The sequence below is a fragment of the Sapajus apella genome, unplaced genomic scaffold (assembly GCF_009761245.1).
Source record: "Sapajus apella isolate SASKATOON/1434 unplaced genomic scaffold, GSC_monkey_1.0 scaffold14, whole genome shotgun sequence".
Taxonomy (NCBI): Eukaryota; Metazoa; Chordata; class Mammalia; order Primates; family Cebidae; genus Sapajus; species Sapajus apella.
In genome coordinates, this window is record NW_022436954.1 from 13766128 (window position 1) to 13778414 (window position 12287).

Below are 12287 nucleotides of genomic sequence, written 5' to 3' on the forward strand. Positions count from 1 at the left end.
GGCATCCTTGTCTAGTGACAGACTTCAAAGGGAATGCTTCCAGTTTTTGCCCATTCAGTATGATATTGGCTGTGGGTTTGTCGTAATAGCTTTTATTATTTTTAGATATTTTCCATCAATACCTAGTTTGTTGAGAGTTTTTAGCATAAAGGGCTGTTGAATTTTGTCAAAGCCCTTCTCTGCATCTATTGAGATAATCGTGGTTTTTGTCTTTGGTTCTGTTTATGTGGTGAATTACGTTTATAGACTTGCATATGTTGAACCAGCCTCACACCCCTGGAATGAAGCCTACTTGATCATGATGGATAAGCTTTTTGATGTGCTGTTGCAATCGGTTTGCCAGTATTTTATTGAAGATTTTTGCATCTATGTTCATCATGGATATTGGCTTGAAGTTTTCTTTCCTTGTTGAGTCTCTGCCAAGTTTTGGTATCAGGATGATGTTGGTCTCATAAAATGATTTGGGAAGGATTCCCTCTTTTTGGATTGTTTGGAATAGTTTCAGAAGGAGTGGTACCAGGTCCTCTTTGTATGTCTGGTAGAATTCGGCTGTGAACCCATCTGGACCTGGGCTTTTTTTGGTGGGTGGGCTATTAATTGCTACCTCAACTTCAGCCCTTGTTTTGTTCTATTCAGGGTTTTGACTTCTTCCTGGTTTAGACTTTGGAGGATGCAAGTGTCCAGGAATTTATCTATTTCTTCCAGGTTTACTGGTTTATGTGCATAGAGTTGTTTGTAGTAAACTCTGATGGTGGTTTGTATTTCTGTGGAATCTGTGGTGATATCCCCTTTATTGTTTTTTATTGCATCTATTTGATTATTGTCTCTTTTCTTTTTTATTAATCTGGCTAGTGGTCTGTCTATTTTGTGATCTTTTCAAAAAACCAACTCCTGGATTTATTGATTTTTTGAAGGGTTTTTTTTTTGTGTGTCTCTATCTCCTTCAGTTCTGCTCTGATCTTAGTTATTTCTTGTCTTCTGCTAGCTTTTGAATTTTTTTTTGATCTTGCTCCTCTAGCTCTTTCAATTTTGATGATAGGGTGTCGATTTTAGATCTTTCCTCTCTTCTCTGGTGGTATTTATTGCTGTAAATTTCCCTCTCAACACTGCTGTAAAGGTGTCCCAGAGATTCTGGTAACTCGTGTCTTCATTCTGGTTGGTTTTGAAGAACATCTTTATTTCTGTCTTCATTTCATTGTTTATCCAGTCGACACTCAGAAGCAAGTTGTTCGGTTTCTAAGTGGTTGTATGGGTGTGAGTGTGTTTCTTGATCCTGAGTTCTAGTCTGATTGTGCTGTGTTCTGATAGACTGCTTGTTATGATTTCTGTTCTTTTGCATTTACAGTGTTAGTGGGAGTGTAAATTAGTTCAACAGTGTGGCGATTCCTCAAGGATCTAGAGCTAGAAATACCATTTGACCCAGCAATCCCGTTTCTGGGTATATACCCAAAGGGTTATGAAACATTCAATTATAAAGACACAGCCACACCTATATTTATCGTGGCACTGCTTACAATAGCAAATACTTGGAACCAACCCAAATGCCCATCAGTGATAGACTGCATAAAGAAAATGTGGCGGATATACACCATGGAATACTATGCAACCATAAAAATGATGAGTTCACATCCTTTTGGGACACAGATGAATTTGGAAACCATCAATCTCAGCAAACTGATCCAAGAACAGAAAACCAAACACCGCATGTTCTCACTCATAGGCGGGTGTTGAACAATGAGAGCACATGGACACAGGGATGGGAGCATCACTCACTGGGGCCTGTCAGAGGGTGATGGTGCCAGGGGAGGGATAGCAGGGCGTGGGGAGATTGGGGAACGATAACATTGGAAGATATACCTAATGTAGATGATGGGGGGATGGATGCAGCAAGCCACCATGGCATGTGTATAGCTATGTAAGAAACCTGCACGATCTGCACATGTACCCCAGAACTTAAAGTATAATAAATAAATAAAAATAAAAGGAAAAAAATTATTTCAAATGCTGTCAAAAAGCCAAGGCCAATCATACTCATGGAGGAATGAAATTCAAGTGATAGTGAGGAAACCACCTGGCACATGGTTCTAGGTCACACAGACCTCCTACTCTGTTGTCTGAACAGAAGTTTGTTCCTGTCTTAGGACCTTTGCACTTGCCTCTGATGATTCCGCTTCTCAGGATGTCATGGCAAGCTCCTTCACTATTCTCAGATCGCCCTCTGCCTGATCCCCCTGAATGCATCTAGTCCTCTGCTTATCATTCTCTCTCACATCATCCTATTTATTCTCTTTAAATGTAATCATCTTGGTTTTTCTTCCGTTTACTTGTTTATTGACTGCCTTTTGCACTAGAATATAAACTCCTAGAGGCAGGGCTTCTGACTCTTCATTCATGTCACCTAGATCAATGCCTAATATATAGTAGGTGCTTAATTAATGTTTCAAATGAAAGAGAATAATGAAGATATATATGAATAATCATGAAGAGATATCCATATCTCTGTTGTAATTATGTAGACATATTTTTATGAAGAGAGATCTATTTATTTATCTATATATCTCTCTAGATAGATACATAGATATTTCTCTCTATATATCTCTCTGATATGAGATATATATGGATATCTATATATATTCTTATATATATCTATGTATCTCTCATATGGATATATAGATATATACGATATATGGATATATGGATATATAGATATATATTTATTTATACTGACTAGGCAACAAATATTATACTTATATCTAGATATATATGGATCTCTCTCTCTACATATATCTAGATATTTATGGATATCTTTCTATATTTGAGGCTTATTCTGTGGGGAGTTAATAATTGATTTTTCAGAAATGATAACTACATTATGTTCTCTTAGAGATGCAGCTGCTACACAATTTTTATCATTTGTTTTTCAACTTGTATTGTAGATTCTGGGGTACATGTGCAGATTTGTTATAAAGGTATATTGCATCATGCTGTGGTTATTGGGTGGAGTATTCTGTAGGTGTCTATGAAGTCCAATTGATCAAGTGTCGAATTTAAGTCTAGAGTTTCTTTGTTAGTTTTTTGAATTTTTACCAATTCTTTATTGAAGAGGAAAAAGATACTTGGTTGTCTGAATTATCCGATGTTTAGTTTTAGAAGTACCCTCAGGAAATTTACTTTGAATTGCATAAAAAATGAATTAATGGATATACCGGTAGGTAGACTGATGAATAGACATGAGATGGAGCAAATTTACTGGAATAGTAATGTTGATATAGAGTGATGGCCATATAGATCTTCACTATAAAATTATTTCAACATTGCTGTATTTTCAAACTTTCATAAAGTTCTGGGAAAGAAATCATAACTGAGTGTTTCCTTGCCTTCAATAGAACTCAAGTTTAATCTCCTGTGCATTCTGCACTTTTCAGATTGTACCAGAAGTGTCTCTGACTAGCATGGAAGCAGACAAAAAAGTCCTTTATTTACACTGACTAGGCAACAAATATTATACTTATATTATATGCCATTGGTAAGATTTCCAACAATAAGAACCGTGCACTCACATGGTTAATCAGAAGTTCGGATAAGTGGTATCTTGGCTTTCTCCTACCTGCTCCACAACCTTGAGATATGCAGGCTGGTACTAGGGGATTAATTACAGTCAGAGGTGGAAGATGACTCATGGATATTACTTGTTGCAACAGGAGAAATCATTTTTTCATTTGTGACTCATAAGCCTCTGGGAAAAGGTACTGTGTCATTGTTCAAATGATTCAATGTCTTTCTATCCTGTAAGTCTATGTGATTCTGTGGCCTTTCATGGTTTTTGTGGACCTAGGATGGGAGGAACCCTCATTATAAGAATAACAGTAACTAGAATGTGAACGGGTGTTGCCAGCCTATAAAACCATTTCATTTGCCTTACTTCATGTGACCGTCACAACCATCCTATGATGTACATAGGCCAGGAAATATGAAGCATCACACCTGTACAAATGTGGAAACTGAGGAATGTAGTGTGTAAGTGACATGGCCAAATTCGGTGTAGGATACTAAGTGAATAAACTGAAATTAGAATCTAGGTTTCTGACTTCTCATCCAGGCACTCTTGCTTAATGCCCAACTAAACATGCAGGCAAATTCTCACTACCTAATTTTGCCAAGAAGAGTAAAGCTTTAGAGGAAATAGGATCAGGGAAAGCTGTATGAAGAGAGCTATAAGGAAGATGAATATTTTCTCTGGCTTAAATATATGCCATTTCCTTGTCTTTTTACTTTGGATTTCCTGGCCTGGGAATTAAAGAGCATTGACTGTGGAGTCAGATATTCCTGGGTCTGAAGCTCTACTCCACCAATTTCTACCTGCAACATCAGGCAAATTGCTTGGCCTTCTTAGGCCTCAGGTTTCATATCTGAAAAATGAGGTTTAATTGTTGCACCTATGCCCAGTGGGCCTGTTTTAAGGATTAAATGGAATTATGCCCATGCAGGGTATATATCGGTATTTATTGATGGTAGATCCTTATAAGTATTGGTAAGAATTTTATCTAGCAATCCTACTTCTGGGAATTTGTCAAGAAAATCGAAATCAGAATCTCAAAGATATATCAGCATTCCCATGTTCATTGCAACATCATTCGCAGTAGTCGCAATGAGGAAACAAACTAAATATCCAGCAAAGGGTAAATGAATTAAGGATGTGGTGTATACATACAATGGAATATTATTCAGCTCTAAGAAAGAAGGAAATCCTGCAATAGCAACAACATAAATTAAACTTAAAGACATGATTCTAAGTGAAATAAGGCAGTCATAGAAGAACAAATACTGTATGACTCTGTTTACATGAGATATTTAAAATAGCCAAACTCATAGAAACAAAAAACAGAATGTTGGTTTCCAGGGACTGGAGGAAGGCAGAAATGGAAGTGCCAATCAACAGGTATAAAATTTCAGTTATGTGAGATGAATAAGCTCTAGAGATGGATGTTACCCTATCATGTCTATAGAAAACAATACTATATTGTACACTTAAAAATATGTTAATAGGATAGAGGTCATAATAAGTGTTTTTACCATGATAAAATAAAAAAGAATTTTAATAATTCAAAATAGAATATGGAATTATTCTCATATATCTAATAAAATTTAATAATTCCAATTGGAAGAAATTACATTAACATGTTTCTGGAATCAGAAAATTCTTGTAATAAGAAAACTTTAAATGGTTTTCTAGGTATGTAATATAAGCTTAAGGGACAGACATAAAAATTAAGGAGCAGAAATTTCTTTTGGTGAGTTGTTAAACAAAAGGAAGATTTCCATGAGAGAGATCAAAGAGGACTTTTCTTGCTATAGCCCCTTAGAATTGGCATCCATCCATGCATTCATTTCTTCCTCCATTTAGCACATCTCTACTGAGTGTCTCTAACATGTTGGGAAATCCCTGCTTCATGGATACTGTAGGCTAGAGAGGGAGACAAACACATTAACACACCACATATATTCGTGTAAAATGATACCCATGGTAACTGCTACAGAGCATATCCCAGGAAGCTTTGACTTCGTGAGGAAGCACTCTGGGATAGTGAGAAAAGCTATGCTGAGACGTGGTAATAGTGCTGAGATCTGAAAGTGAGTGGAAGCTTGACCAGGTGAGATGGAGTGAAGGCAGGGAGTTGACAAAATGGCTCAGCCATTGGGATCAGGAGCACAGAGCCTGTGGCACAAAACAGTGTGAAGACCTGAAGAGAGCCAGCGGGCTGAAACAGAGAGAGCAAGAGCCAGAGTGGTACAAGGTGGGGCGGTGCCCGTGGGGCAATCTTGGGGTTTGGACTTTATTATAAGAGTCATGGAAATCCATTGAAGAGTTTCAGATAGGACTATAACACAACTGCCAGGAGTCATTTAGTAGAAAGAGACATAGCCTGGTTGATGAAGCCACTTTCATTCTAGATATGCCCATAAAGCAGAGCCCAATAGCCTGAAGGGTAGAAATAAAATAACCTGCAGGATCTGAATTTAACTCAGTGCTCAGTGGTATTCAAAGCTGTGAAAGCAGTAGGCTTTGGTTCTCCTCCTCTGGAAAGTGTATTGAACAAGCAAGGAAAATATGGTTAATGCCTCACCAAGTGCAAGTACCAGTCACCACAGGTGAGAGAGAGACATCAGTCGAGATAATGAATTCAGAAAATAATGATTTTCATTAACTAAAAACTTACTAAGCCAATTAAAATTTACCCCACTGGTACATTTTCCTTCTTACCTAGCACCTTTCCCCCAATGGTCCTCATTTTTGTATTTACTATTCTCTTGGTTCTCTTTATCACGTTACTACATATTTATGTATTCTTAAACAACACATTGTTTAGTTTGCACATTTTTGTAAACCATAGAAATACAAATGATCATAAGAGCCTATTGTGAGCAATTATACACAAACGAATTGGATAGCCTAGAATACACGGATAAATTCCTGGAAACATACAACCTACCAAGCTTGAATCATGAAAAAAGAAAATCTGAACAGATCAACAATGATTAAGGAGATTGAAGCAGTAATCAAAAACCTCCCAGCAAAGAAAAGCCCGGAACCAGATGGGCTAGCACCTTTTTTGAATTTTCAATTTTGTTTATTTATGTACTTACTTACTTATTTTAGAGACAGAATCTCTAATTAAAAAAACTCTCTAGTTGCTCAAAAGTCTCTATGTTGCCCAGTCTTGAACTTCTGGTTTCAAGAGATCCTCCTGCCTTGGACTCTCAAATGTTGGGATTACAGATGTGAACCACCTGCCTGGCCCAACCATCTTTTTTGAACTGATTTCATGTGTCTTTGTATAATCTGTCTAAATTTCCCAACTTTCTTCAAGCTACACAGTAATAATTCTGTTCGGAGATTAACAAAGTGGGCCATTTTTAACACTGAGGGGAGAATATGTTTTAGATAGTAAATTTGCCCAAAGAGAGTCTGGTTCCTATTTCTAAATAATCAGGAGAACAAGTAGTTCTTGAGAATCTCTCGTTTGGACCAGGGGAGACAGAAAAAACAATCACTGAGCCCACTCCCACTTGCAACCCTGATTGAGGCAGGAGAAATTATCTAGACATCCACCAGTGGAAGGAATGTGGTCTCTTGCCTGCCTATTACGAAGAGACCTGAAGTCTAAATAGCTTTTTATTCTTTTCATCTCCTGCCTAACTTTCCTATTTGACATTAGCCATTACAATTTTAATAACACCTCTTCCTTGAAGACAACCAGTCTTTGTTTTCTTAACTTTGCCATGCGTGATTAAGTCCCCAGGAGCTATGAGTGATTTAATGTGTTCTTTTCCAGTAGGGGTTTAATTGAGAAACAAACAAAGCAAAAAGAGTATTTCACAGAGCTTGGAGTAAGGGAATAAATGTATACTGGTAGAATGTCAGGGAACAGATAATCCGGTAGTGCTGACTCCCTTGGAGCTGGGGAAGCAAGCTTGCACTATTGTGCTTCCCCTCCCTGCAGCTAAGGTAAGCTTTAATGAAAGTATAGACACTAGGGATCAGTATGTTATCAAGGGTGTCCACTTATTCCTCTAGCATGAAAACTTTCTTTTGTGAGAAAGCCCTCTTGTCCTAAGACATGATTACTTTGGTGTCAAGTTTAAAAAATGCCTTGTCAATGCCTGGGGTTTCCATTAGAGAAAACCAAGCTCTTTCTTTCACCAGGGTAACCTAATTACAAGGTACAGTAGTTATGCTCTGGTAGGCAACATACTTAAAACACAGTCTTTTCTTGCTTTTTTTTTTTTTTTTTTAATTGTACTTTGGACTCTGGGGCACATGTGCACATCCTGTATCCTGCAGGATTGTTGCATAGGTACATACATGCCATGGTGGTTTGCGGTCTCCATCCCCACCCCCGCAACCCCCGTCACCTACATCAGGTATTTCTGCCGGTGTTATTCCTTCCCATCCTCCCTGTGCCTCCACTGTCCCTCCCCCCCCCCCCCCCCCCCCCCCCATCTAGCCCAGTGAGCGTTGTTCTCTTCCCTGTGCCCAAGTGTTCTCGTTGCTCATCGCCCACCTATGAGTGAAAACATCCAGAAACACAGTCTATTCTTTAGGCAAACACAAGACATCTTTAAATATAGAACATTAACCTGCTTGATCTGTTGCTATTAGGACTAGATGTAGGAAGTTCTTTTAAGATATTTCATAGACATTTTAATTTTTCCACTTGGAAAGAAAATGTATATAAACATTAATGACACATACACAGTTACAAGAATGAAGCTCTGAAGTCAATATTGAAATATTTGAAGAAATTTTAATGTCACTTATATTCAGTTTTTAAAGAAAAAGAAATCCACATATCTGAAAAGAAAAAAGTAAGAAAGTTTGTGTTTCAACAGGAGCTTCTTAAACATGTTTTTCTTTTCTAAGATCAATTGCATTAATTTCCAAAGTACCCCATTAGATGGTTCTCTTTTGGCCCAGTCTCGATGTTCACTTCATTAATAAAACATTTGCCTGGTTTTTTGTACTTCTGGCCCTTGACTGAGATGACCTGACTAAGGTCTACTGGGGATACTGAATTTAAGGTCCTAATGAAAAAATGTTGTGATCCATTTCTGTTTTGTCACCCTGGTCAGTGTCATCTTGTGTTTCCTATTTGCAGAGAAGACTTTTAGGGAAGGGGTTATCACATGTGATTGGGATTCAAGTTCCTAGAAGAGTCAGGTATACCAATGGTGATAATTAAGTCTCAGTTAAGCAGGGAAGAGCTCCTGCACGTGCACCCACCCTCCTCAGAAATGCAATTACATGCGTGTCAGGGCTGACATTCAGCATCATTTTTCATAGTAAGCATCCGCCCAGAGGGCTGCAGATTTCTTCAAGGCTCTGTGGAAGGAATAAACAAGATAATCAGGAGGTGAGACTGTAATCTCAAGAAAACTCCTACATGGAATTTGGTTCTCTGCCTGGTTCAGAACAATGTTGTCATTTCCAGCTATATCTGACAAATGTCATCCCCTGTTGACCAATGGAGGGGGATGAAATACACTGAATTGTTTTTAGTGGGTGAATTCACCTTTCCTTTATGGAGAACACTGAGATTTTCTTTCATTGTAATCTTTTCTGAACCCATATACCTGTAAATCCACCTGTCCTATATGTACCAATCAACCGTATTTTATTATATGGAGGACATTTTTCTAGGCTCTGTTGGTACAGCAATGAGTAGGATAGATGTGAGTCCTGTCCACATGAAATTTCTGGTCTAGCTTGGAAGACACATAGTAAATAATTTATTAGGTGGGTGCGGTGGCTCATGCCTGTAATCCCAGCACTTTGGGAGGCTGAGGTGAGTAGATTACGAGGTCAAGAGTTTGAGACAAGCCTGACTAACATGGCAAAATCCTATCTCTACCAAAAATACAAAAATATACCACCATTCAGGCATGGTGGTATACATCTGTAATCCCAGCTACTCAGGAGGCTGAGGCAGGGTAATTGCTTGAACTTGGGAGGTGGAGGTTGCAGTGAGTCGAGATTGCACCACTGCACTTCAGCCTGGGCGACAGAGTGAGATTCTGTCTCCAAAAAAAAAAAAAAAAAAATTATTGCCAATCTTTTATTTGAATACAATTGTGATAAAACAAGAACATGTGACTAATTTAGTTTTTGGGGTCAGAGGAGATAGACATGGGGAAAAAGCATTTGAGTTGAGCCTTGGAGAGAGAATGGCAATTGACAAGGTGGTATCGGGGAGGTGGAGGTTTGGAGGGATATTCTAGGCAGAAGAAAAAGTGACAAAGGGATAAGACAACTAGAGAAAGGAGTTTCACAGTAACTGAAGGTAGGGCAGTTCTCTGGAGGACAGACAGAGAAGAGGAGAGTGGTGGAAAGTCTGAAGCTGGAGCACTGCTCAGGGATCAGATCAGATCAGGCCTGGCCTTGTTGGCCTCATTCAAGATAGTTTTTTTTTTTTTTTTCGATTCTAAAAGAAAAAGAAAGTTATTAAACCTAGATTATTGGCTGTTAATTTAACCAGCACAATATTCTTTAGGCAATTGCATGTGAGTGCCTGAGGATGAGTATGGATTTTCAGTTTCTGCATGCCTCACTACTCTCAATTCATCACCCCAGCCTGAGTTGCACATTTATACCCCACTGGACCTTGCAGGCATCTAAATTTGCAACACTAGATCAGATGATCTGACAGTTCCTCCCACTGCTTAAATTCTAACATATATAGGAAGCTCTGTGGGAGATAGAAAGGCAAATAATATGCAGCCTTGATTTTAAGAAATTTGAAATTTAGTAGGGTGGTAAAGCACTTTCGCTAAGCAGCATCTAGAAGTAAAAGGTCAGTATTATTATTACTTTGTTGTTGTTGATACTGTTCCCTATGGTGCAGTGTATCCATGCTGAGCACACAGGTGACCCTTAATAAATGGTTGTTAAGTGAATGTATCACAAGCCACTGAATGGTCTGGAGAATGGCAGAAAAGATAAATGAGAGCTGTGAGCTGAGAGAAATTATTTTATTACCTGTGAATATCCACATGGGTTTATTCATATACCGCAACCCGTGCTTGGCACAGAGAGACCTCACCAGAGGCGCCCCTTTGTGATAATTATGACCTGGCATTGTGGGGAACAGACTGGGGAAACAGATAAGAGATATAAAATTTAGACTTAAAGAAAAACTCTGAGTTTTCTTCCTTCTATTACCAAATAAAACTATATCAGCAACACAGGCCCAACCTTGACCTTGCACAATACTGCTGTTCTGGGAAGTTCAAAAACTCTTGTCAAAATATCCTTATCTCCTAACACCTCTGCAGGCCAAGTGGGTGGTGAATGTTTGGGAAATGCAAACAGAATATGATCTTCATCAAATATGTTTATTTTTGGCCAGGTCCAATGAGGATATGGGTTGTCTATTACTTTGAATTACCTAGGGGTGCTGAAGATACCCTTCTCCTCCATCTCTGCTCTGTTTTTGTATTTCGCTTTCTCTCTATTTATCTGATATGGTTTGGCTGTGCTTCCACCCAAATCTCACCTTGAATTGTATCTCCCAGAATTCCCACGTGTTGTGGGAGGGACCCAGGGGGTCCATAATTGAGTCATGGGGGCTGGTTTTTCCCATGCTGTTCTTGTGATAGTGAATAAGTCTCATGGGATCTGACGGGTTTATCAGGGGTTTCCACTTTCACTTCTTCCTCATTTTCTTTTGCCACCACTATGTAAGAAGTGCCTTTTGCCTCCCACCATGATTTTCAGGCCTCCCAAGCCATGTGGGACTGTAAGTCCAATTAAACCTCATTTCCTTCCCAGTCTCGGGTATGACTTTATCAGCAGTGTGAAAACAGATTAATATAATAAATTGGACCTGGGAATGGGGTGTTGCTGAAAAGATACCTCAAAATGTTGAAATGACTTTGGAACTGGGTAACAGGCAGAGGTTGGAACCATTACGGGAAAGTTTGGAACTTCCTAGAGACTTGTTGAATGGCTTTGCCCAAAATGCTGATAGTGATATGAACAATAAGGTCCAGGCTGAGGTGGTCTCAGGTGGAGATGAGGAACTTGTTGGGAACTGGAGTAAAGGTGACTCCTGTTATGTTTTACCAAAGAGACTGGTGGCATTTTGCTTCTACTCTAGAGATTTGTGAAACTTTGAACTCGAAAGAGATGATTTAGAATATCTGATGGAAGAAATTACTAAGCAGCAAAGCATTCAAGAGGTGACTTGGGTACTGTTAAAGACATTTAATTTTATAAGGAAAGCAGAGCATAAAAGTTTGGAAAATTTGCAGCCTGACTATGCCATAGAAATGAAAATCTCACTTTCTGGGGAGAAATTCAAGTGGGCCGCAGAAATTTACATAAGTAGCAAAGAGCCTAATGTTAATCCCCAATACCATGGGGAAAATGTCTCCAGGCCATGTCAGAGGCCTTCATGGCAGCCCCTCCCATCACAGGCCCAGAGGCCCAGGAGAAATAAATGTTTTTTGTGGGCTGGGCCCTTGGGCTTTTGGACCTTGGGCTGCCTGCAGCCTAGGGGCTTGGTGTCCTGTGTCCCAGCTACTCCAGCCATGGCTAAAATGGGCCAATGTACAGCATGTACACTAAGAAAAATTGACAAAGTTTAACTGGTACATGACCTTCCTTTAGGAACACTCAACTAGCAGGGAAAAATGCCTCAAGTGAGCATGCATGCAACTTTAGTAAACACACGATATGTGTGGCACCTCCCAAGTGCTGGTGGGCCACTGTGCATGCAGACAGCTCACCC

At 39.1% G+C, this 12287-nt stretch overlaps 1 pseudogene; it reads right to left on the reverse strand.

The window, feature by feature from the left end:
- Positions 1-8829: 8829 nt before the first annotated feature.
- Positions 8830-12287, reverse strand: part of LOC116554534 — a 43323-nt pseudogene continuing 39865 nt past the window's right edge.